This window comes from Rhinolophus sinicus, linkage group LG17 (genome assembly GCF_036562045.2).
Source record: "Rhinolophus sinicus isolate RSC01 linkage group LG17, ASM3656204v1, whole genome shotgun sequence".
NCBI lineage: Eukaryota > Metazoa > Chordata > Mammalia > Chiroptera > Rhinolophidae > Rhinolophus > Rhinolophus sinicus.
Genome location: NC_133766.1, coordinates 12,297,040 through 12,324,530, shown reverse-complemented (window position 1 = coordinate 12,324,530; position 27,491 = coordinate 12,297,040). Strand labels below are relative to the sequence as shown.

Here is a 27,491-nt window from a genome sequence, read left to right as displayed (position 1 = left end):
CATCTAAAGGCCTCCCCCAGGTTGGGAATCCGGGGTAGTTCTCCCTGGCGGTGAAGTTCACTTCCTCCTCCCTTTCTCCTTCCCGCAGCGTTGGGGGAGACCCCGAGGCATTCACCGTGGGCTTTTCCACCAGCCTGAGGGCGGGAACCACCTCCATAGTTTCCTCCTATTGCCGGGCGTGGAGAGGGCCGGGCCTGCGAAGAAGATGCGGGGCCTGAAGGCTGGCGGGCGAGGCGGAGGCGCTGGGCTGCCGGGCGGGCGAGGGGTTTCCCCACAACTGCCTCGGGCTCTGAGAGGCGGGATCCCGCCAGGACGGGGTCCCTGAGGGAGGAGAACGGCACACGACAGCCGCGATCCCTCTCCTGCCGACTGGGACATCGATTTTCCCCAGCGGGTCGACCCCTTATAGAAATCCCCCAAACCCCACCCCACATCCACCCGCAGCGAACGAGCCTCCTCGGAGTGAACCCGGCCGGCCTTCCAGAGACACCTCCTGCCGCAAGGAGGCCAGAGTGAGCGTGGGAACACATCCTAGAAGGCTAACGTGGGTTTACAGCATTTAGCGCCGAGAAGGTGGCGACACGCTCACGATTGCCATCTCAGAGGCACCCCCCCCCATGGGGGTCCCACTTGGTTATCAAAAGCAAACCGAGTTCCTCCCTCCTCTGCAAACTTCTTCCTTCTCTGATGGGTCTGCAGTGGTTTAGAACTTGTCACTCTTTGTATTTTGGGTTGCAGAGGAAAGCGTTGGGTAAAGTGGGATTAAGAAAAACCTAGGTACTGGCGCGAAGTTCCGATGAAAAGCATCTAAGAAAGATTTTCACTAAAGCTACTCTTTGAATGTCTACTATGTGTATTTTGTGTCAGGTTTGGGGCTAAAAGGCAGAAATAAAGAATGGAGTTAATTAATAACATGGAGTTGTGTGAGAAGTAGATGGGGAAGTCATCCTAATGATTTGAAAGGAATTATTTCACTTTTCATAAATTATATTTTCGATTCGTACTGAGTCGTTTAAGCAGCGATTCCCAAAGTACTTTAGGATGTGTAACAATATAAAACCCTCCAGAAATGTGGCCCTCTTTGGATATTTAAAGTGAGGGTTTTAATGGGCTATTTTTGTTTGACTCAGTTTGGGTACTTGATTCCTGCTGTGTTCTGTGCTACGTAGATAAAGAGGCGCTTTCGAGATCCTTCCCCGAGACCGCCCCTATTAAAAGAATGAACCAATGTCTATTTGGAACATAATGTGTAAGCCTAGAAGAAATGAAAGCACATTTTGAAATGCATCCCAAAGACAGATTGTCATTGACGAAATGGAAATTGAACTTTGCCCGTCCTGCTGCCAGCGCCTACTGTGATGCAGTGTGACGGTGACTGCAACTGTACCAAGCCTCCAACATCCCCTCCTTGCACCGTCGGGCCGCCCACTGGGGGAAAGAGAGCCACCTAGTGAGAGATTGTTCTCATCTCTGGTTGTTCAACCCTGAGAGCCCAGAGAAGGAGATTACTACTGCACATGACCTAAAACACCCTACATTTCTTTCCTGAAATGTATTTGCTAGATTTCTAAAGAGATTTTAGCCAGAATAAAAATCTTATGTAAAATACTTACCCCCTCAGTACTCACCATAATAACGCCTTTTACGTCTGTGGCTCATATCTCCAGGAAACAGTATGTGAGCGCATATCATGACAAGCAATCTAATGAAAAAAATGTGTCTTCTCATTTTGGAAATAAGGAAACTAGGATCAAAAAGTTGAATCCATTTGCTGTGTTGTTTATTCAATAAACATTTACTGAGCGCTTACTACATTTCAGACATTGCCCGGGTTACTATGGATACTAAGGTGAAAGAGACTTGGTCCCTGTCTTGGAGGAACCCACCTTCTGGTAGAGATACCAGAGAGTAGAGAAGTGATTAGGATGAAATATAAGTGTAGTAATTAAGGTAAGAACAAAGTACGTTAGGCTTACAGATGAGGGTCAGAAATATAATCTTTGTATTTTATAGCAGCTTTCCTAAGAATTTTATAAGATTCTTCAATGGTTTTACAATGTCAAGCACCAACTAGATAAAATAGTAACATCTACGTTTTACAGCTTATAAGACATTGATGTCCATCTTGAAAATAACTTCCAAAAATCAGTAGGACTCAGAAAAATTGACCCAGAACTTACATAGTACTTAATCTACATTTTTCCAATCTTCTCTTTCTATTGCCACGCCATCAACAGACTTATAGAATACAAGCATCTTTCTGCAATGTATTTATTTATTTTTCCTCCTGAAGATAGAGATTACATCTAAACCAAAAGAAATTAAAGAGAAGCTGTCTCATTTTGTTTGATCCTGCCTGATTTTAAGTTTTTCAGTTTGCGCGTAAGTGATTTTTATGGAAAGATCATAAGCTAGCCCATCTGAGTGTGCATTCCAGCTCAGCCCTGTCTCAGTCTCTGAACTTCAGTTGCTTCCTTGACCAAAGTGGAAACATTACCTATTATAGGGCTTCCTGTGAACTTTAATGGTGACATATGTGACTGAGTATATGAGTGCCTGACATACCACACTGGCACTTGAGAAACGTTAATTTTCTTTTTACCCTCTTGCTCTCTTATATATCAAGCTAAAATGAAGCATTTAGAACTACTATAGCATGAAATTCTCTTTTGAAATAATGGTTTATCTAGTCTTTGTCTAGGATACTCATAGGTCTGGCTACACACGCGAATCTATTCTCATTCAGTGCTAGAAGATAGATTTATCCTTGACTCTGATTACAGAAAAGAGTACAGTATTAGGACATTGCAAGTCAGATTCTAGAGAGTTGAAACTTTTAAAAAAACAACTACTTTTTCTCACTAAAAACAGCCTAATATAACCATATTTGTGCACAAGTAAACAGAGATACTTTCTGAGAAGCTACTTAACATTCCTACCAAATTTACCCCGAGCTTTGATGACCTGACAATGAATACATAGGAAGCCTCCTCCCTCTTTATAATAATAGACATCTCACCTGTTCCATGAAACCTTAACAAGTACTAATTTATTTTAATATTTAGCCTACATATTCTAAATGTTTTGAAATCATGTATATAATTAGGTACTTCATAAATGTGTTTCTATTTTGATGAGAAGAATCAATTATCAATTGCAGTACTCAAATACACGATGTGTATGCAGCTGCCCTGTGCTCTCTTCAGTACCACACCTCAGATCGTGAAGCTCGGTGATTCAATCAAATGAGTGATTCATTCTCTTCAAATAGTGAGTCAGATACAAACTGACATCTAAACTCAGGTTTTCTGTAGCTCATGATTTCTTAGACCAAAGGTCAGCAGGCTTTCTCAAACAGTTTGCCAAATGTACATTTATTCATTCGCTCCTGAGAGGGAGTCACCAGGCCTGCAGAACAGCCAGGAAGCATTGCAGTCTAAGATCCAAGAACAGAAACTTCTGGCTTGAGTGGCTGTGAGATTGGAGAATGCTAGTCAGAGCTCTCTGTCCTTCTGTGATTCTCCTAATATTTACCAAGGGAAACCACATTATCTTCAAGAATTTCTCCCAACTCCCTGTAAGAAAATACCTCTGGGAAAGAAACACCTTAAAATCTTATCTGTTAGTTTAATGGACACAGACCATCTAGAGAAGACAAGAAGAGTATTTAACGGGGAAGATGGAGGAGTATTAAAAAAGAAAATTAAAACCTGAATCTCTTATACTCCTATTGTCCAAGGGCCTTAGTGTTCATGGATCTCTCTACTTTGCCAAACAGAGTACTACCAAAGCCACCTTGGGCGTCCCTAAAATTAATATATTTCATTTCGAAATTTGTTGTATTACCCAGAAGCTACCTTTTTTTTTTTCTTAAAACAGTCAACTAAAAGAGAAAAACTCTTTTAATATTTTGTAGTCTTCAGTTTCCTGATTTCTGGAGGGTAAACTATTATTTTTGAGCACAGAGGATGTGATACTGACATTCATTGTCGTCAATCTACTCTTCCTCAAAACCATGGGAAACCACATGTGTACACACACACATACATACAGCACACCTTCCTCCTTTCCCTGCCTTTATTGTTTTACCACCTCCACTTGCAATTCAAGGTCAAATATGACATAGATGAAAAGCAAAAAAATTTAGGCCATACGTTCGTCACTTCCAGGCACAGTAAGGATATGTACCCAAGTACTATTCTGCTTTGCTTAAATATCCGAGGGCCTTTTCCATTCTTAGAAAAATTCTACATTTTAGAAATCTAGATAGTTTGTCCCATATTTATAAAATTTGTTAAGGTCATTGGACTACGGCATGTCAGAGAACATTCCAGAACAAATTAAATGTAAATTAATGTATTCTTATTTTTAACCATAGTAAGCTTTTTAAAATTTTTTAACTTCCTAGCTTAACGTTTCCATTGGCTTTCCGTTGCCCTTAGAATACAGTTCCCCATCCTTAGGACGACATGTGATCTGGTCCCTGCCTGCCACTTCTCTAACATTTCCTAGCATCACCACTCTAGCCACGGTGACCTTCTCTTACTTTGAATAGGCGGTGTTCTTTTCTATTCAGTCTTCACACAAGCTGTTCTCTTATCTATACAACTTCTGCCTAGACCACTCTTTTCTTATGATTCAAGGCAAAATTTGAACTTCTTTAGGATTGCTCCCCAATCCTAATCAAGCTAGGTTAGCTACACCTATTACCCATTCCCGTAGCACCCTGACCTCCTTCTTCATGGAATTTATCGTATTTCCAATTCTTTGTTCAATGTCTTTTGCCTCTAATGGTATGCAAGCTCTGTAAGGGCAAACACTGTGCCTATTTTACTCAGTAGTGTGTTACCACTCCCCTAGTAGGGTGCCTGATACAAGGCGTGCTCAATAAATGTTGAGTCAATTAATCTTACGGGGGAAAAAATGAATAGAAATTTGGACCATGAATCTCATATAAATGCTTTAAATTCCTGACCACCTTACTGTAGAATATAGATGTAATCCCTAAGCAGTAAGAAATGATTTTTACTGGACCTGCAACCCATCTGGGGTATTGAAATCTGCTATTATATATAACAAGATGAAAGTTTTAATTAAATGAAATTTACTTAGACAATGAGTAAAGAGCATACTTAGAAGATTATGGAAAACTCATCAATTAGCTCACAGCAAAGTCTCATACTTCAGTGTAGAAAAAAAAGTCTTCAGTATCCAAATCAGTTTTATTTAACTTTCATATTTTCTAATTTGGGAATAGGGGAAGCAGTTAATATTTTTATTATATGGTAAAAGAAAAACACACTGCTGGGGAAATGGCAAGAGAGAAGAGAGGCTATCACCTACCTGAAATATAGGATAGAAAAATTAGACTCAAAAATTCAGAAAGAAAATTGGATCAGAATATAGAATGGAAAGCTCAGTGATCTTTATATTTCTCACCAGAAAAGTGTTTACAAATTCTGGCATTCTTACTATTACTGTTTTACTCCTGTAGTGGGGTAGGACTGACTAAGTTGAATGTAAGTTTCTTAAGGACAGAGCCATATACACTTTCAAAGTCAATGAGATGTTTAAATTATGTTTCTGGAGGCAGGTTATCCAAGTCCAATTCGATAAAGTGTGTAACATACCCAGCAGTGCGTGGCACTTAGTAGACACAGCTGTCTGCTGCTCTTATTATGCATATAGAGTGAATCAGAGCTTCACACACTCAACTTCACACTCTAAGTAACGCAGATTAGACTTGTTTTTAAAAAAGACAAACACAACATGTTGCAGAAGTGCATTTGTAGAGAAAGCAGTACCCAGCACACTGCCTCAAAACCACATGACCAGTTGTGTCCTGACTGAGTGTAAATTGCCAAGAGAGAAAACCGCTTTCATCTACTTACAGAGGATGTCTCAGTTCATTAGCAGTTTTCAGTTTGAGTGAGATGAGATCCGAGATCTGTCGAAGCTGAAGGGGATAAAAAGGCTTACAAGGAACAAAACCAGCTGCTTGTGCTTCCCCCCCTACCCCCCCACCCCCCGTCAAACTGAGATCTCTGGACTAGCTCTCTGGTTCACTCTATCTCAGTCACTCTGTCTCAATCATTGACTGTAAGCTTTCCATTATCCTCCACCAAGTGATCCAATCCTTTGTCCAAGAGGACGTGCATGGTGTTAGTTCTTCTTTACAATGTCCACGTAGTGGGACCAAGCCTATAGTCCATGCCAAATATTAGAATGCCATTTCCAAAAACGTAGGCAGCCGTGGCCTAGATGGTTATTAGCTGTAGAAATTGAAATTAATGTTTCATACATATTTGTGGGTCAGCTAAATTTAAGCACTAAAGCATAGTAGAAATCTTAAGTAGAGTCAAGAGTTTAGGGTCTATAAGGGGTATTCAACCGATGAGCAATTCCTATCTTTCTCTGCTCATTCGAGACAAGTCTAGATCTAAACCAATACTTTACTTCTGGCGACCTTAATCTGGATGTATCGTGATACTAAGCAGAAAGCTGAATGAGTTATGGATCCTCTAGAATTTTAGTATTTAGTTGTTTATTTATCCTTTCATCCATTCATTCTTCAGAAATATATTGAGAATTTTTTATGTATTGGGTCATATGCTACTAGTCACCGGAGTGCAAATGGTACGTATACTCTTGCCCTCAATTTAAAGTTAAGAGGAGAATCAAGTAAATAGGGCACTTATATTATAGAATGATAAATCCGGGGTGGAGGTCTCTCGAACCATTCCACCTTGAGGTCAAGTGCAGGCATTCAATCAGATAATCTGCTTAGTATGTGTCTCAGTCATCTACAAAGCCTTCACAATGAAACTTTGTGGAGTTTGCTTTTTCAAATTCTATTTCCTAGCAGAAAAAAGAATATATAGGGTTCAGCTGGGCAGAAAAGTGATGGAAAACCACGACTAAAAGTATTCTAGACTAAAACATGCCTGAAAGATATAAAACTGTATACATCAAGTGTAACTATGAAATAGAAAAGCATAGGAAATGGTCAGCAGCACAATAAAATATTAACAGCAGTTATTTCTGTGAGGTGAACTCTTTATGAATGCTTTTATTATCTTTTCAAATACGTCCCATCAACCAAAAAATAAAGTAAATTTTCTTGTTGTTGCTATTGTGATTAGGAGTTTCATTGTTTGTCATGGTTTTTAAAGAGGGCCTGAACTGTTTGCATTTTATAGGAGCCTGAAAGTAACATTGGAAATTGAAAAGGAGATACACTGAAGATAAATGTAATAGCTTTTCACATCCTGGTGACTGAAAAAAAAGATCTTACAGTCAATTCCTATGGCTCAGTCTAACGCAGTAGCAGGTACTGGTACTTGTGTACAAACAAACAGTGATGAGACTGACCATCTTTGAATACATTACTGACCCTCTCGGGTAATTTTGGATCTACTGGGAACCATCAGAGCCTGAGAAATGGAATGCCCTAGTGGGATTAAGGAAAGAATCATTTTAAGTACTAAAAGTCTAAAATGCAACCTTTATTTAACCTTTTTGCCTTCTCTTACCTTTATAATCCTCTTGTCTTTTTCCTTCAACTTGAGGTCACACCCCTGACCCCTCCCAGTTATATAACAACCTGCATTTCCTCATTTCTCTGGAATGTAACTAGTCAGGAACCTCAACATTTTTTTTTTTCCACTTATGGGTGAGAAAGAAAAAGAGGCAGGACAACTAAATTAAGAAGGAAGAAAGAGGAGGGAAAGAGAATAAGAAAAAGGAACACCGTGAAGTCTAAAGGAAGAAAACAGTGATGGACAAGCAAAGCGCACTGTAGTGCAATAATCTATTCGAGTCTACTTTCCGTGAGAGAGATTGAGAAGAGACTAGATCCCATTCTGCCTTAAAAACAAGAAAGGGACTTGGTGACTTCTGAAATGTGCTTCCATACTCAGCAATCTCTGTCTTCTGAAGAGATATCCTGGTTCTTGCTGCCTACAATTGGTGACAACTGGAGATGATTCCATTTAATGATCCAATTCAAGGAGGCTTGTATACACCATGAGAAACTTTGTATTGCCATTTTAAAGACGAATATTCTCCAAAATAAAAACATCATTTGAATTTGAGCTGTGGTACAAAGTGTAATGTCACCCGACTCTGAACCCATTTTGGTAAAAGTGAAAACACCATTTAAAACAAAACAATACAAAATAGTGTGATTCAGACAGTTGTTAAATTATAATATACTCTAAAGAAAGTCCTCTTTTACCCCTCAGGTGACCTTGAGATCACCAGGAACCTTCTAACTAAGTCTAACAATCTCTTGTAAGTTCTTATTCTTTCAAACTTGATGTTCCATTGGGCAATATCAATCATATTTTCTTTACCAAAACTATTTTTACGTTGAATCCAGTGATTTTAATTTTCTTATTCTACTACCTTAACCTCATCTTGAATTCATTATACTGTGATGGCTCCAGTCATACTTAATAAATGCTTGGCTATAAAAATTCCTTAGATGGGAATGTAATGACAGGACTTGGTCACTTATTGGCTATGAGGGAGGGAGAGGAAGAAATCAAGGAGACCCCCAGCTTTCTGCTTCGGAAACTGCATGAAAATGGAAAATAAGGAGACTTATGAGTGTAGAGATAATGAATTTGTTTGGACGCTGAACTGCAGTGTCTGAGGCTGAGAGATCTTATGGATCTGGAGCACTTGAGAGAAACCTGAGCTTGAGTTTATAGATTCAGGAGTCATCGGTGGGTCGATAGTAATGAAAGATACTTGAGTGGTTTCAGAAAGCTTGCTTATAAAATGAGAGAGCGAGGAGCGGGTTTGTCTTATGAAGGAGGTGAGAGACTTAAGCAGGAAAGGATCCAAGATACAAAAATAACATTCCCTTTTTCTGAAACCAGTAGATGCATCCTTCTGATGTTCTGTCTATGTGTCGTTATGTAACAAACCACGCCAAAACTTAGTGATGTAAACCAATAACCATTTTATTATACTCATAGATTCTGTGCCATAGGAATTTGGATGGGTACTTCAGGCAGAGGTTGACTGTGCTACATGATATCCAGAGTTTTTTTGTTTTGTTTTGTTTGTTTTTTTCTCACCTGTCTAGGCTACAGCGACAAAGGCTGGGTACCACTGGAACTGTAGATGGGAGTACTTACAGTGACTGCTCCATGTGGTTTGAATATCATCACATCACAGTGGCTTCAAGGAAATCCTACCTACTCAACATGGCATCTCAGGGCGTCGATAGTGACGGTTCCACAAACAAGGCTGAAGCTACGTGGACTTTGATTATGTAGCCTCAGAAATCACATAGTGTTGCTTCTACCTTACTTAGTCACAAACCTGCCCAGTTTAGGGAATGCAGACCTACCTCTTCATGAGAGGAATATCAAAGAATTTGGAGCCGTAATTCAAAACTGCCACAATATGTCCCCTCTTTTATATCATGTATAAATTCCTGAGTATAATCTCCCAATTCAATAATTCTTTTTTAATTAACTAGATGGGGGAATCCCTTCACAATGTGTCTATGTATCAAATCATCACACTGTACACTTTAAGTATCTTACATTTTTGTCCATTATACCTCTAATAAAGCTGACAAAAATAGATCAGTAGTCAGATGTCTTCCAATACTGCCCCCCCTTCCTATCCTTACCCCACTCCTTGCCAAAGAAACCAGGACAGATGGTATTACAGGTAAGTTTTACCAAATTAATGGAACAGACAATCCCATCTTACATAAATTGTTCCAGACAACAGAAAATGAGTAAAGGCATCTTATTTTATGAGATTGCTGTAATCTCGATACCAAAATAAGACAAGAACACCACAAAGAAAATTATAGGTGAATCTCATTTTTTGCCCTCTGATATGAAAATCCTAAATAAATTATGAAATCAAATTCAGCACAGTATACAGTATCATACATCGAGCACCAATAAAGTTTACCTCAAATATAAAAATGGTACTACAGTTTAAAATCTATCTATAACCTACTGTATTATCAGACTAAGGAGCAAACCTGTGTGCTCATCTCTATGAATACAAATAAAAAATCAAGAACCATAATTAAAAACAAAATCTTTTAGCTAACAAAGAATATTAATGTGATGAGGGGTATACAAAGAGTCGTTAACAAATATTACATTTAATTATGAGATTATAGAAGCATTCTCATTAAAGTCAAGAGCAAGATGAGCCTGCTGTAACCTCTACAATTAAATATGTTGCACGTTCTAATCCTTGTACTTAGAGAAAAAAGGTATTCAGGAATTAGCAAAGAAGAGTACAAAGTATTTGCAGACAACATCGTTTTTATAATCTCCAAGAGGCTCTTCAAGAAAAAAAAATGAGACTAAGTGTTGAGCAATGTTGCTAAATCATGATCATTGTGAAAAGTCAGTAGCAATGCTAATATACCTAAGTAATCGGAAATCTATACACATATGTAATGGGGGCGGGGAGCACCCCATTTACAATCACAACAGAAATAACAATACGAGTATGCCTAGGAATAAATCCACCGAAAATGTGCAAGACCTTTATGGCTAAAATACCAAAGGGCAAAAAATAAAGAAAAGAAAAAAAGATTGTAATAAAAAGTACATACTTCTAAATTCACAGAACAGAAAATCATTGCCATAAGGATTACGATTCTCCACAATTAAATGCCATTTCAATCAAAATCCCAACAGGATTTTTTGTGTGGAATTTGGCACACCAATTCTAAAGTTAATTATAAAGAGAAAAGGTCTAAGAAGAGCCAAGACGCTTCTAAAGAACCAAGGAAATGTGATTTATCCTCCCAGACAGAAAGCTTCCTTACAGACTGTAGTAATTAGAGAGTACAGTGTTGGAGTATGAAAAAGCACTAAAGTAGACACAAGTGAGTATGAGACCTTGATAGATGATAGAGGAAACATTACAAACCTAGGGAATTTGGGGGCTGCTGACTTTCTGTATTGAAAAAATGAAATTAGATCGCTATCTCACAGTCTATGACAGCAGTTCTTCACATTTTTGGTCTCAGACTCCTTTACACTCTTAAAAATTGGAGATCCCACAGAGTTTTGTTTATGTAGGTTATAGCTATTAATATGTACCATATTGTATAGTGTGAATGTTTGAGTCCCCCCTAAATGCACGTGTTGAAATCTTAACCCTCAAAGGTGATGACATGAGAAGGTGGGGCCTTTGGGAGGTGAGTAGGCCCTGAGGGAGGAGCCTTCATGAATGAGATTAGTGTTCTCATAAAAGAGACCTTACGGCCTCCGGAACTATGAGCAATGCATTTCTGCTGTTTACGTGTAAGTTAGTCAGAGTGATGACATCATCACAGGTTATGTAGCCTCTGGAAAATTCCACTGCTCCTGAAAGAATGAGAGTGAAAAAAAGCAAATAATGTCTTAGAATTATGACAAAAATAGTTTTGACCTTGCAAACTTCCTGCGAGAGTGTTGGGACTCTTCTTATAGTTATTCCCAAACTACAGTCTGAGAACCACTGCTGTAAATTAAACTCCAGATGAATTAAAGATCTAAGCCTGGAACAAAATAAAAACTTTATTACTATTAAAGAAATGATAGGTTCACACATTTATGATCACAGGGGAAGAAAGGATTATTTAAAGGTGACATCAAAAGCACAAATTATAAAGGAAAAACATAATACATTTGCACCCTGCAAATTTAGTAATTCTGTTTCATAAAATATCCCATAAACAATATTTAAAGGAAAGAAAGCTACTGTCTGGGAGAAGGTAATTGTAACCTATATCAAACGAAGGATTAATATTAAGGTAATATAAATTTTATAAATAAGAGAAAGATGACCTAATAGAAAAATAGGTTTACAAACATACACGCAACCTCCCTAGCAACCAGAAATGTAAATTTAAAGCATCCATCAGATTGGGGAAAAAATTCTAAATCTGGTAATACCAAGTGTTGGCCCGTTAGCTATATGAAAGTGAGAAATCTTACCTATGCTGGTAGAAGTGCAAACTGGTACAAACAACCATTAGGAGAGCAATTTGGAAATACTTTGTCCAGTTGAAAACGCACACATTCTATGATCCAGAAACTCCATCTCTAGATACATAATTCAGAAGAAATGTTGAAAAATGCATAAAGAAACATTTATTTATTGAATAAATATTTATCAAGTTCCTACCTGAACCATAGTAGGACTATGTGAATAAAAGGTTAACAAGACTGTTCTCATGAAACTGAGACAGATTTATGGATATATATGTATATGTACGTAATATATATATATGTGTACATATATATACACTTTCTACTACATATTAATATCTATACTATATATATCTATATACTATATATCTATACTATAACATATACTATAACATATACTTATATCTATATACTTGGACAAATATATTTGGGTAAATATATTAGTTCTCAGTTCAGGGAGTGACAGATATCTTGGAGCAAAGTTTAGCAAAGTAAAGAGATGGCAGCTGGAGGTGCTATTTTTTTTTCGGTGGGAAAGACAGGAAAAACCTCCCTGAAAAGGTGAGTTTGAGGAGAGACTTAGAGAAATGAGGGAGCAAGCAAGAGTCATGTTTTATGTTCTGAGAAAAAAAAGTGCATTACTGACAAGATGATATGGAAAATACAAATGTTTTCAGGCAAAAATGAGCTAGAAACATTGGAAGAAAGACAGGCTGTGAGGTAAAGTGGAATTACTGAATAGCGTAGAGTGGGTAAGAAGCCACTGAAATAGTAGGAAAGAGATGCTGGTGGCTTGGACTTGTTTGAAAGTGTTGAGAAGTGGTTGGATTCAGGATATAGAACAACTCGGTGTGAGGTCTGAGAGAAAAGGTTCAAGGATGACTTTGAAGTCGGGCCAAGCACCTAGGCCTGGTACCTGGTGACGCCGTTTACTGACATAGGTAACTTAAGGAGTAGCAGAGGTGAACAGGGGTAGGAAAGGATGGTCATTACAATATTGTTCGTATTAATAAAATGCTGGAAATGCCCCCAAGAATGAATGAATGAAGAGGGAACAGACAAACTGTGGTATATTCATTCAATGAAATACTGTACAAAAGTTAAAATAACTACTCTATGTCAATACACAGATAAGTCAAAAGCATTCTGCAACATCAAACTGCAGCAATTTCAGCATGACACTGTTTGTAAACACTTTGAAAACAAATACCAGATTTTTTGGGCTAGAAATATATCACTTTTGTCTGTTATATACATATATAATATATAGCGTTATCTATATGTGTTATATATGTTATGTTTCATATATTATGTATCTTACGCTATAGATATATGTTATATTTATGTTATGTACATATGTTATATATATAATATATGTATGTTATGAGCCTCGTTATAATAGACCTTTCCTGTTATAGTCTGTCCTATAAAATCGCTAGATTAATGTACCAATCAGGGATTTTCTTCTGATACTCCAATAATTAGTTCTCTTAAAATTTCATGCCCTTTATCTAAGAAGTTACTCCAAAGATTGTGTAATGTTGTGTGAGAGAAAAAAAAGTTGTGTGAGATTAAAACAAATGGACAAAATATCAAGGTACTAGTCCTTTGTATGAATAAAGCTGCTCACCTATCTTTCTCTGGTCAGAGGGTCGGAACTCATACAGAAAGACTCTTTTCTGTCTTACTTGAGCTAAGCAAGGTAAGAAAACCATTGACTCGGAGCTGAGTCAGCTGCCTTCCAATGCTTATCAGTCATCAAAGCAAATTTCTTCGGCTTAGAAATGTCATGCCTTTTAAATGTATTCTCTTCTCTTTTTCTTATTCCCTTTTCTTCTATACAAACCAGAAGGACATTTGCTAATCATCTCACTTTCAAGCAAGTGTATATATCACAGTGTGTGTGTGTGTGTGTGTGTGTGTGTGTGTAGCTTTGTGTGATATTTCTCAACTTATTATTATTTTTTGACTTGCATATCTGATCATTTACCAGACAAATGCTTCTTACGTAAATTATGCAAAAACATATATCCAGGCTGAGCCAAGATTTTAGAATCAAAAGTAAGAACTTTGGAGAGAAACTAAACATGAAAGAGAAGAGCCATCTTGGTCAGGGTGAAATCAAGATTCAGTGGTGAAGACCACATCCTGTTACCATGGAAATGATTGTACTGTCACGAATTTAGTGCTGTGACTTCATGGTGAGGAGGAACAGATGGCCTGGAAGAGAGTAAAGACCTAGGGTTAGCACAGTTGTTTGGGGAATGAGCCATCTTAGATCTTTTTTAGGAGTAGGTAGGAACATAAATCATAGGCAAAAACTACTTCACTGCAGCTTTACAAAAGCCACCGAGGAAGAAGGAGCTTAGCCAGGGTAAAACCACAAAGCTCTTTTCCAACGAGAGAAAAACAAACATTATACTGTAGGATGAAGCACAGGTAAGAATACGACACAGTTTCCAGTAAGCCCATAGTCCAAAGCTGCCTCTTCACCTTCACCAGCCTCTCACTTGACCCCTATGGAAGTTAGTAATATGCAGAACCCTTAGGACCAGCGGTTAGGACCCACGTGCCACACTTTTTACGCTGTCCCATCTTAGGTATTTCTGGCGTCAGTGTTGGCTTAATTTCAGCACCCTGTGTCATTTCCAGCCTCAAGAACACAGGCTTGGATAGTTGGGCTGATGGGATTAGGGCCGGCTGTAGGGCTGTATGTAGTTAATTCATTTTGCCTCTTGAGTGGCCACAGTCCAGACCCAATTCTCCAGCCACGTTGGCATCTGGAAACGAGTCTCCATTGATAGGACAATAAAACCAAAGCTTCCCCAGCAATTCAAAAATTGACCAAAAGCACTAAATTGTAGAAATGTCAGCCTGGTATCTTTCCATCATGATATTGTTCCTTTCAAGGGCAATGAAATTTCCCAAGCTTATAAAATGCCACTAAAGCCACTCATCCTTAGAAAGACACTTTTTTATTTGGAGTAGAAGCAACAAGAGATTTCCCAGCACATCACCCCCTGGGGATAATTATCAAGTAAATTAACCAAGAGAAGCTAACTTCTGCTAGCAACTATCATGTGCCAGCCTAAAAATTGTTTTTGTTTTGAAGTAACTTTACAGAAGAATTTCAAATATGGTACAGAGAGCTCATGGATAGTTTTCCTCCAGCTTCCCCTTACATGAACATGTTATACAACCGTGATACAATGATTGACACTGTGAAATTAACATTGGTACAATACCAGTAACTAAGCTACAGACTTCGTTATGGAAGTGGTTTTAGGTTGGCTTTTGTGTTGTTTTTATGTGCCCTGTATAGGAAGGAGTTAACATTGCAGGCTGATATCTTTAGAAGGGCCTGCTTGCAAGGTTGCCCCCTTAGCTGGTACCTGGGAACTTGGCTTGTGAAGCGTTCCCCACACCGATATGGAAAGTTCCCTACACTGGCAAGGTTGTTTTGCCCACGTGGAGCACTGAACCCCTGCTTCCTTCTGAGACTCTGGGGTTTGGGGAATGCCTACATGACTCGCTCCTAATAAAAATCCTGAACTCTGAGTCTCAAATGGGCTTCCCTGAGAGAAACATTACATATGTGCCACTATGTTTTCACTGTTAAAAAAGGTAGCACACCTGGTGTTCCCGTCCTAGGCTGGCAGGGAAAGTATACAAAGCCTATAGGGAGATTTCTCCAGACTCTGCCCAGTGTGTCTTTTCCCCTTATCGATGTGCTGTGTGATCTTATTTTGTCATTGTAATAAATTTTCGGTGTTATTGCAACTATATGCTGAGAGTCCTGTGAGTCCTAGCATAGCCCAGAATGTGTGAGTGGTCTTGGATATGCCCCCAACATGCCCTATCCTGTATGTTTCAGCATTTCTTACTCTATGGCCCTACAAGAAATTCCAGACTTATGTTTTCCTTGTGCCAATCATCGACTCAGGCCATTTCTTAGGAAAAGGTGTGAGCAAGCTTCATTCTCCGCCCTCTGAATCCCATTGCCAAGATTGATGAATTAAATCTGACCTGGGCCATTCTCATGTGAAAAGTACTCCCTTTTCTTTCCGTGTCCTGGATTTGCTGAAGAGCACGATGACAAGAGAAGAGAGAACACCGTGTCAGAACCAGCCACCAGACGGTTTCTTCATCGTATTGTGAAATTGCTTCCTTTTAGGTAGCGTATTTAATTTTAATCCATATATTATGGCTCCTGCATTTTCCCAGAGAGGCTGAGGGGACAAAAGACCCATCATTTCTAATAATGCAAAGTTTGATTACTTCAAAGTAGCCTTTCAGTGCCATTTATCTGAGGACCTGAACCCCCATTACACATAAATGATACTTCCTCTACTGCAATGAATTTGCTCAAATCTTCTTAGAAACCACCTCAACTATCCTTTAGGGCCTAAAGGAAGATTTTAACACATTTTCACCAAAACTGGGTTGTGCTTACCTTCTGTCAGGAAGTCTTCCTTGGAAGAGACATGCCGTGGGGTGAAGGCATCATAAAACTAGACGGAAGTTCAAAGACCAGCTGAGCCAGAGACCTTTCAGAGTCTCACCACTGAAGGCTAGGGAGGCCTCAGCAGAGGTGGGCGGGTGAGGGAGGAAACAGAGCAAAGGTGCTGGTGATCACAGGCAGTGCTTGCTGCTTTACCTACCCCATAGGGCACTGGAATCCCAACTGGTGGGACTCTGTCTGGCAGTCACTTCTGGAGAGGTTGGTGGGCTCAGCTGTTAGCTGGAAACGTCACTGGGCTGCAAAGTGGGCTGGCACAGCAGGCTTTCTGTCCTCGTGAGGGCTAGTCATCGTGTTTGAGAGGCCGAAGACCCTCCCTCACTTACTTCATAGCCTGTAATTGACAGAGGAAGGTGTGTACCGCCCTCCACAAGTCTTCCTTCCAAAAGACCGCACGGGGCCTTGCGATAGGAGTAGGCCCCCGACTCCAACAGCCAGGGTTCGGTTCCTGCTCTGCCATGTGTCGTAGCTGAATGATCTTGGGAAAGTCATTTGACTCCCTGAGCCTTTTCTCATTTGGAAAATTGTGATAACAATCCCTGCCAAGCTTCAACCCCCCTCCACACACCCAGATTAAGAATAAAAAGTCAAAAAGAAAATAGAAAAAAAACCTGACATTGAAGCTCACCTGACAGTTCCCCTTTCCTTCCTTCTTCTCTTAAAAATATATTTCCTGCACTGATATGGAGAGTGAGAAGAGCTTCTATCCAGAGGGATGACAGGAGAAAAACGTGTGCCCTTTGCAGGCAGGTGGGTGTGTGCACAAGTCTAGTACAACATGAATCAAAAGCAGCCATAAAGTTGAGTCATATAATGCACGCTCCCCACCTTTACAAGAGATAACCTCAGAACTTCTAGAACTTGGGACCTCTACGTGCATCTTTTCCCCTTCAGCTCAAATAGCTACTCGGCTACCTGTCAGCTTTAAAACAGAGGGCGTGTTCCCCAACTTGATTGTGGTCATCATTTTACGATGTATTTGTATATCAAATCATGTTGTACACCTTAGATATAGATAATTTTACTTACTGTGTTTCAATAAGGCTGGGGGAAAAGCCTGAGAGTGAATATTGATGGACTTGCAACGTTCTGTAGTGTCCCCTATACTTCTCTTTCTAGAATCCATCTACCAGTAATTTTTAAAATTCTACACAGACCACATTTTCCTGGAAATGTCACTTTGCTGGAAACGACAGAGCCACAGACAGCAGCTCTCAGTTCTCAGACCTGCCTCTCCTTTGAGTCTCCTTTCGGTCCTCCTTCCGGACAAAGAGTTGCAGGCAGGTGAGCTACTCTCTTCTTTCTTCTTGCACAGTCTTTTCTACCCTGGACAGCTTGAAGCCCAGATAACCCTAGAGGGACTGTCACCTATATTTGCTGGACAGGGGCTAATCTGGGGCAAATACCACCCGACCTGGCAAAAGTAGGGGAAGCTCTATAGTTTCCCTAAGTGTTTCCTCCTCCCCACAATTCAGGGCCAGATGCATCTGTGTTTATCACGGAGCCAGTCACCCAAGGGACAGAGGTGGGTCTTCCTTTCACCTGATACTGAAGTGTCCTCCAGGCAGAGGAAATACATAGTAGAGACAACTCCTTTGCTTCCTCAGGGGGCCTGCTTATTCATCTTTCCCTCTCCCAGGCCACTTCTGAGCAGCTGTTTGTGTATCACATGGCCTGGGTGGAGACAGCAGGAGCCCTTGCCTCTCTGCTCCTTAAAGTCGGGTTTCCTGAGATGATAGGAACTGAGAGCTGAGAGGGGGCTGTGTGGAAGGTGGACATGAGCACTGGGGGCCTCTGCACAGAAGGCATCCCTTTCACCAGAAGTCACAACCGGAACACGCACAGGGTATCCTGTCTTTAACGTGACCTTAGAGCCAAAACCAAGTCTCTCACTTGGCCCCAGTGCCTTTCTCTATGATGAATAATAAGAACTGAGCCAGACTTTTAAGGGCAAGCATGACTTTACTACAGTATGAAAGCATCAAGCCAAGATTATTTCCAAAATGCCAAGTGGTACCCACCCCGTGTGGAGACGGGACCCACTGTGCTCCTCAGCTGGACTGTCAAGCCACACAGGTCCTGCCTCTCAGGGTTCGTGGCTGAGGAAAAACAAAGAAAAGCACATCCTCCTCCTGAGAAAGGCACGACTCTTTATGCCTGGGCCCTACAGCCTTTGTGTTCAGATTTAAAATAGCATGCCTATCATCCTTGCCGGTCTGAATTCTTCAGTTATCCCTTCTGTAAGTCAAAGTAATTTCTATAGCCAGCAGCCTGGAACAAGACACTGGCATTTGGAATCAAGGTTCTGATCCAACCGCTTACTAGCTGCAAGCTTGAGGAAGTCACTTAAATGTCCTGGGCCTTGTTTTCTCCCCTCATGAAAAATCCTCAACGGCCTGGAAATGCTTAGCTCCAGAGTCATTTATTAAGGATCAAATCGAATAACATATGTGACAGCACTGTGGGCTTTCAGTGGCTGTGCTCATGCAAATAATTATTGGATCAAGTTAATAATAATAATAGTAACTTACTATTAATTCCAACTCTGCTCTGCTGTTCCTTTGTAGGACCGTAGGGTTCTCTGCTCACCTTTCTCTCTCTCTTTTCCTGGTAATCATCTATCATTTTGCTGGATTCATCCTTCCCATCATCTCCCTTCCCCAGCTCATGAAACACACACAACCTATAATTCTTTCTATAATTATGCTAATTCCTGTCAATCAGTTTCTTATTCACTGCATATTTACATGACCAAAATAACTGCATTTACATATAATTTGCTCTTGCCCGAATAAAAAGTGGGTGCAGCCAGATACAGCATTTAGGGAGGTGTGTCAGTTAGGTTTCAATTCAGGAAACAGAAACAATTCTAGGTATTTCAAGCAGAAAGGGAATAAAAACGAGGAATGAAATGCTTAGAAAATTCACTGGAAGAGTTAAAGCAACTAACTGAAGTGAGGGGCCACCAGTGGCCTCCAGAGCAGAGTCGAAGGACACACCAGGACAGCTGTAGTCCGGAGGTCAACTGCCAAACTGCCTCTCAACACCCATGACTTTGGTACCTAGAGTTTGGGGACTACTGAAATGTGGGGTCTGGCTTCAGACACACATCAATAGTGTTGCTTAGCAACACGAACAATAGCAAAATAGCTTTCACCTCATTTCTGCCTTCCAAATCTCACACCAGAGCATCGCCCTGGTAGAATTTAATTAGTATCCAGAAATCTAGCTGCAAGGGAATCTGATCAATGTAATTTCTAACTTTCCAGGCCCTAATGTACAGGAACATACACAGCGGGCTTCTGGAATGGATGCCCGCTTCCCCTGACAATAACATGCTCAAGGGAATGACTTCACTCTTTACAGAATGAACAACACCGCCATGATCTGAAAGAGAGCTGGAGAGGAGAGGGAAAGAAAAGGTGCACAGATCTTAGAGTTGTAGGCTTTACAAATAGCCGTTAGGATTTATCTGGGGCAGTCCTTTTCTTAGTTTTTAAGACATCTAACTCAGGATAGGAATAAAAGATTATATAGAGAGAGTGGAGCCAGTCATAAACAAAAATGAGCCTGCCTCTATTAAACCAATAGATTTTAATCGTTGCTACGTGCCAGACTGAGATAAACACTGGGGATATAGCAGTGAATAAGATACAAGCTGTTCCCGCTCTCCTGGAGGTTTTGGGAGGGGAGGGTATTAGAGGTGTCTGGTTCACTTCCCGGGTTCAAAGCCTGCCTCCACCACTTATTCGCTATGTGGCTTGAAAAAGTTTTTTAACTTTTCTAAGTCTCAGTTTCCTCAACTGTAAGCTGGATATAATGAAAGAACCTACTTCATTATGATGTAATAAAAATTAAATGCGATGGTATATGTAGAGTGCTAAGCACATGGCCTGGTAGATGGCAGGGTCCGAGTAAGAGTTGGTGAAGGGTATAAGCAAATCAAAAGGCACTTATAACACAGGACACTGTGATAATGCTATGATACAAGAAACGCAGCACATATGAGGAGAGGTGTGAACTCAGACACTGGGGGCTCACAGAAGGCTCAGGAAGTAAATTAAGTAAATTCTGGGTTGGCTTTTGCTGGGTAGGAAAGAGCATGTCCCATCTGATGACTAAAAGAAGTTAGTATGGCTGGAGTAAAGGGAGTAGGGTGAGGGTGGGAAGCAATCAGGAACCAGATCATGAGGGGACTTGTAAGACTTTTTTTTTTTTTTTTAAATATTTTATTGTGGAAGAGGAACAGGACTTTATTGGGGAACAGTGTGTACTTCCAGGACTTTTTTCCAAGTCAAGTTGTTGTCTTTTCAATCTTAGTTGTGGAGGGTGCTGTTCAGCTTCAAGTTGTTGTCCTTTCAGTCTTAGTTGTGGAGGGTGCAGCTCAGCCCCAGGTCCAGTTGCCATTGCTAGTTGCAGGGGGCGCAGCCCACCATCCCTTGCGGGACTCAAGGAATTGAACTGGCAACCTTGTGGTTGAGAGCCCACTGGCCCGTGTGGGAATTGAACTGGTGGCCTTCGGAGTTAGGAGCATGGAGCTCTAACCACCTGAGCCACCAGGCCAGCCCAAAAGATTTTTTTTAAGAATTTGAATTTTATTCTGAGAGCACTGGGAAGCCATTGAAGGATTCAAAGCTGGAATGATACTATCTGATTTATATTTTAGGGGGAAAAAATCCCTTTGGCTGGAATATGGAAAATTCTCAATAATTAAAGATGGAGAAAAAGGTGACCTGGACTTGGGGAGTAGCAGAAGAATAAAGAAAAATGGAACAATTCCAGAGATATTTGGGAAATAATTGGCTGAAAAATAAGGTATCCCTTTTTTTAAAAAAAAAAAATATATATATATATCATCTTTCTTCCTTTGTCTGTCTTCATTCATTTCTTTTTTCACTATAATTAGAAAACAAATATCCTTTAACAAATGTATCTTCGTAGGTTAACAAATCAGTGCTATAATGGTGGCCTCTAGAAGCATATGCCTAATGTTAATTATTTAACATAGTGGAGATATTAATATTGCAATTTAGGGCCATGTGGAAAAAAAGATAGAGCAGTGGCTATATTTGGCTTTTGCTTTGGTTGGCCTAAAATCCTGCATTGTAGTTTAGGGGACACCATTGGTTCCCTTGTTAGAATAATCTTTTGATCTGAGCTCCTTCTCTAAGAGCCATCTTAGTGGTAATGAAAAGCACCATGCCACCACATGATTACCATTCCACTTCTGATTCCTGGGCCTGTTTCTCATAATGTTCACTTTTCGGGTGTGTTTGGGCTATTAGAAGAGGGACAGTTCTCCCTTACAACCCAACTGAAGAGGTGGGCAGAGGCAGACCTATTTTTTTTGGCCCCTGGTGAGTGAACCAAGATAGTCACATGGCTCAGCTGAGTTAATAGACTCCTCTGTCTACAGTTTGTACCCAGACAGAGAAACTGAGATCAGTGGATGTTAGGTACTGGAGGACAGGTACAGAGGGTGCCCAAAATATGTATACACCTTTTTAAGAAAGGAAAAAAACTGTACTAAAATTGTCATACTCCGTATATACCGATAACAAAAGGTGAATACAAGTCACGTGCATACATTTTTTTGGCACCCCCGGTATAGTCTGTGCCATGATTTGGGCCATGAAAGTCCAAATCATTCTTATGGAGCAGGAACCAAGAACCTTTCAGAGAAGCTGGTATACAGAGAGAAGGGTGCTGCCGTTGCATGGCCCAGACAGTAGATCACGTGGAGGGAGGAGAAATATCGGGAGGGAGAGGGGTGTGGAGAGAGGGAGAGAGGACAGAGGATGTGGATGGGTACATGACCAGTGCAGGACGAAGCAGTCTTCCTTGAGACTTCTACTGTCATTCCTGGGCAAGATGTGCCCTCTTTCAGTGGGATTATGATCTGTAAGGAGAGTGTCATTTCAGGGACTGCCAGCAGCCACCTTGCTTTGATGTAGAGAACACCCATCTAAAAATAAGGCAATCACAAAGGAAACTAAACAGAGACCAGGAGAGAAAGAAATGGGGTCTTGATATTATTTGAACTCTTGGAATACAGTTGTGCCTAAAGCTAGATCTACCCTTAGGACTTCTGAAAAACAACAATAACAAATACACACACACACACACACACACACACACACATTTTCCCCCTATATATATAATGATGTTTTGATGCCTTAAAAAAAATTTCTGGCTGGGGAGAGACTGCCCTCCTGGGGCCAGCCATTTCTTAGAGCTAGCAAAAAGCCTAGCAAGTGGCATACCCTTGATATGCAAATAAATCCAGGGGCAGACCTCCTCTATCTGGCCCATAAACTCTGGTAGGCATTATTCCTCTGCCCTAATCATCCAAGGGCCAGGTCCCAGACAATTAAGGACCAACCTTATAGCCCAAGGCCTCCAACATTATTCAGATTAGCCAATCTTAACCTGTTTACCCGATCCTGCGTTGCCTTTGCAGTGGAAGCCAGGTAAATGCCGTGTCCTAAGCTCTCCCTTCACTCCAGTCTTCTGCCTCCTGACCACCCTGGTGCTCTTTCACATTGCCCTGCATGAAGTGGCATGCCTCCCATCTCTAGGACCTGTGAGGACGATAAACTGTGTCTTCCTGAGCCTCTGCTGGGTCTCCTCTTGAGGCCCCACCTGCCGACCATCTCATAAAAGAACACAAAACAACTTGCCAATCACATAGACCAGTCAGTTCTCTCTCTGGCTTACGCTAGTTTAAGCGTCTGCTATGGATTTCTGAAATAGTTCTGAATAATACAAGCGACTTATAAAATCTAAAAATGTACAGCTACCAACCTTGAGCCAACCTTGACTCCAGCTGAGCTAATAGACTCCTCTCTCTACAGTTTGTAGCCAGACAGCAACAGAATGAATATGGGTTGTAAAGAGAACCTAGCAGGACCAACCAGTGCAAATTATTCTTATATTAATACCTCCATTTCCTCTGAAATTAGTTATGACTGGCAAGTTTTTAGAGTAGCTCAGCTGTACCCCTGTTATTTTCTACGTTTCATAAATTTGGGGAGTCAGGGCATTAAAATTCTAGGTTAGATTTGACTTAATCAAATTGGGAGGTATTGACGTAATGAAAAAAAATTGTATTTTAAGTTCCCTATCCTTTATTTAATACTCCCTTGAGCCAAATATGTTTTCCATTTGGGTGACAGAGATAGTCTCTGTCAGAGGAAGGAGGCAGAGATATGCTCAGGTGTCATTTCAGGGAATACTTTTGCTTGTTATCAGTTATAATTCTAAGTCTGTTAGAACTGATTTTTCTCCTCTTTCTGCTCTTTGGAAAATGTGATAAGTAATGAACCCTTCGGTCTCAAGATGAAGGTAATGATTGGTACACACCCACCCCACCAACATCCGAAAGAAGCCAGGAGGAATAAAGCAGCACATATCTGCGTTAGCTGAAGAAAGTTGTTATTTTTAATGGTATACAGTGCTTCTTGGTTATAAAGATCTGTGTCCTGTTTTCCTTTCACTGTGGTGCCAGCCATATTGCCATGTTTATAACTGATAAGCAGGTTTTAAATTTGGAAAACATCTTTCATTTGTGAAATGAGACTTGAATAATTCGAGAAATTATAAATCTCAGAGAGATTTGGGGCATTTAGAGCTGAAGGAAGGAAGACCAGGACCTAGGGACACTTTTCACTCTGTAGATGTAAAAATATTTATTTGTGGGAAGAGGAGGAGAATAATGCCAATCATTTTAGCTGTATCCCTAAAGATGTGTGTCTTGAAAAGAAGTAGAGAAAGCAGAAGAGAAAGAACTAGGCAAACATAGAGAACTGCAGTGAATCCCAAAGAGTCATGGTTTTCTCAAAATAATATTTTTACCAAGAGAACATAACATACTCAATATCTGACTTAATCCCAGGAACTAAGGGAACTACATCTATGTTTGTACCTTTTTGCTCTTCCTATAAACGATGATCCTTAATATTTTTTTGGAACCCTGCTTTATAAACATGGAATAGTTTCACCCTGATTCTTGATGCAAATAGATGATTAATCTGGACTAGGTAAATAGGGAGATAGGTGAGCATACATACCCACTACTGCTAGACTTTACATGTGCACATTTCAAATCAGACCCAGTGGACACTTAAGCCCGCCCATCAGAACAGTTCTGGGGTAAATGGTCTGCTTGGAGCCATGTAGAAACTGAACTGGCTGGAGCAGATTGCAAGATTTAGGCTGTGGAAGAACAACTCTGGTTCCGTTTCAGCCTAAACCAATTACCCAGCTGTTGGAAAGTTGAAATATTGGACCAAATTATATTACCTAAGTTAAAATAAGCACTCCTGAGAATAGCTCACTATATATTTTAGGGTAAATGTATTACGCAAGACTTGACTTTCCTCTTTCTATGTCTTATGAATCAGGCTTAGAATCCCAACCAAAAATAAATTTCTTGTTAGTATGTTTTTGGCTATTGTTTTCATTTGTTAACATATACGCTATGGGCAGATCCCAAAGCCATTATTTGCTAAGATTGGAACTTCCAGAAACATTCTTGACAAAGTCATCAATAGAACCATCTAAACACTTAAAAAACAAACAAACATGTTTTGTATGCAACAACCGTGGAGTTTGACCTAAAGCTGACAACATGTGTTAAAAAAAAGTCGTATACTCACAGATGATCTGATTCGATCCATATAGCACACCTATAAGTATATAGGGCACATAATATAATATCTCCAGTTGGCAACATAAAGGCTTAGCAATAAGTGACTTGCCCAAAGCCATACAATTAACAAGCAACACATTCCTTCACTTCCTTCTGCTCTGTTCAGATATCTTCTTATCAGAGGGGCCGTCCTTGAGCACTTTAAATAAAGGAGGATTTCCCTTTCCTTTTTTTCTTACCCTGCTTTCTGTCTCATTATGGTTTATCTATTACCATTAGGTTTATTCATTTTCTTTCACGGCCTGTTTTGTTTTCCCGTTTATCATATGAGCTGTATTAAAGCAGGGACTTCGTTTTATGCACAGCCCCTAAATTAAGTGCCTAGCACATGACAGGCCTCAATAAATACTTATTGCTTAACTATAATTATGTTAATTGCATAGCTAGGTCAGGTTTTTATACCCAAGTCAGCTTCTCTTCAATCTCTGGCTCTTTCTACCCCATTCATCTGCATCCCATGTCAAAGAAGATGCAAACCCATTATCAATATACATCAATTCTTGGAACTCTTGTATTTAAACTAGAAATTTTAGAGTTGATTTGTTAGTCATCCTCATTTAACAAATATTTACTGCACACCTACTATATGCTCTTGGATAAGAAGCAATGACGAACCCACTAATATAGGGTAGCAATTTACCCAAGAATCTTGAAGTCCAGGAAATTTGTGCTTGTGGATCTCTATGTTCAGAATTATTATGTCCACCTAAAACTAATGCAACATTATATGTCAATTAAAATGCAATTTTTTAAAAGGCCATTGAAAACAAAAAGAATTATTAGGTCTATCTAGTGTGTCAGAATAGAACACTTGGTCGTCCCTGAAATGGTCATTCCCCATCTTTCTTAATCTCAGTCCACTCATTTGCTTAAGCTAAATTTCTAGACATTTCCCTAGGTTTCTATTTTCCCCATCCACCAAATCCAGTCCATCTGCAAAGACCGCAAACTCTATTTACAAAGCTTATTCTGAGACTATGGGCTTCTCATCAACTTCACCACTGGAAATTCTAGTCCAAGGAGCGCTCCACTTACCTTGGCTACCTGCACAATTTCCTCCATGCTTTCTTTGCCTTCCCATTTTCCACCTAGCAGCCAGATAAGTGTAAATCACTTAGCATTCCCCTGCTTAAAAACTTCAGTGAATCCCTTTTTTATTCCTCTCTAAATTATTCCACTTAGAAAACATCCAAACCCTACCCCAGCCTATGAGCACTACTTGATTCAATGCTGATCACAGGTCCAATCTTCTCTCTTCGGATTTCCCCCTTTATTCATATACTCTATTCACACTGGCCTTCTTTCGTTTCTATGAGTACAATAAACCCTTCCCTGTCCCAAAATATTTGTACTAGCAACTCCTTGCTGTTTCCGTCTCAGTTTAAATTTTACCTCCCCAGAGAGGCCTTCTCTAACTATGTGATTTAAAGTGGTTCCCTTCCCTCTGCTCATCCTTTATGTCAGAGAGTAAACTGCATTTAAGTATTATGCTTTGCACAACTGCCATCTAATATTTGGGTTCTGTTTGTTTGTTGTCTGTCTCCTTCTGGTAGAATGTAAACTCACTGAAGACAGGACTTTGCTTTCTCAGCGGGTTTATAACAGAGTCTAACATGGTAAGCACTCAAGAAACACTCGAATGGGCAAATCTTTGTCTCGCCTTTGATAGCTTATGGAAGATCACAATTGTTTTCTAATGCAGTTTTAGTAAGGGTCCCGTCCATGTTCTCCCAATCTGATAGCATTGCTTTGGTCCTCAAAAAGGACCAATATTAATACACCAGGGGAAGGATGGAGGTTTCCTTTGTTTCTTGGCAACCACTAGGTCAAGAGCTGGACTCAGTTCAGTAGTTCAATGTCATCAGATAAGGGGGAAAAAGAAAGGGAGAAATGAATACTCCTGTAATGAACAATTGTCATTTCTCACTTAATCTGAGGAAGAGAGGAAAAAAACAGGTCCTAAGACCAAACACTCCTGGAGTTGGAAATGTTAGAGAAAGTAGATGTGGACGGAAAAAAAAAAATGTTAGAATGAGGGTGGAAAACTAACTCAGAAAGAGGTAAGCGACAGAGCTCACATCATTCTGTAAGTGCTCATGGTTCTCGACTTGGGTACCACGTTTTGTCTTGTAGATAAAAACTAAGAACGAGAGCGTGATGGGTGAGATGAAGGAAGGGTGGGGGACGAGGATGAGAGAGGAAAAAGAAGCTAGAAAGAAAAGAGAAGGACCGAGCCGAGCACTACAAAAGCAGCCTGGGATCTTGCCGGAGCTCCAAGCGTTAAGGGGAGGCG

General features: G+C 40.2%; 1 long non-coding RNA gene across 1 annotated transcript; it reads right to left on the bottom strand.

Annotated features, from left to right (window-relative positions):
• Window positions 1-14,057: 14,057 nt before the first annotated feature.
• Window positions 14,058-16,547, bottom strand: LOC141569329 (uncharacterized). The gene is made up of 3 exons (XR_012492854.1): window positions 16,423-16,547; window positions 15,996-16,049; window positions 14,058-14,189 (listed from the first exon to the last, which is right to left on the bottom strand). It is a non-coding gene; the product is annotated as an uncharacterized LOC141569329 (long non-coding RNA).
• Window positions 16,548-27,491: the final 10,944 nt, after the last annotated feature.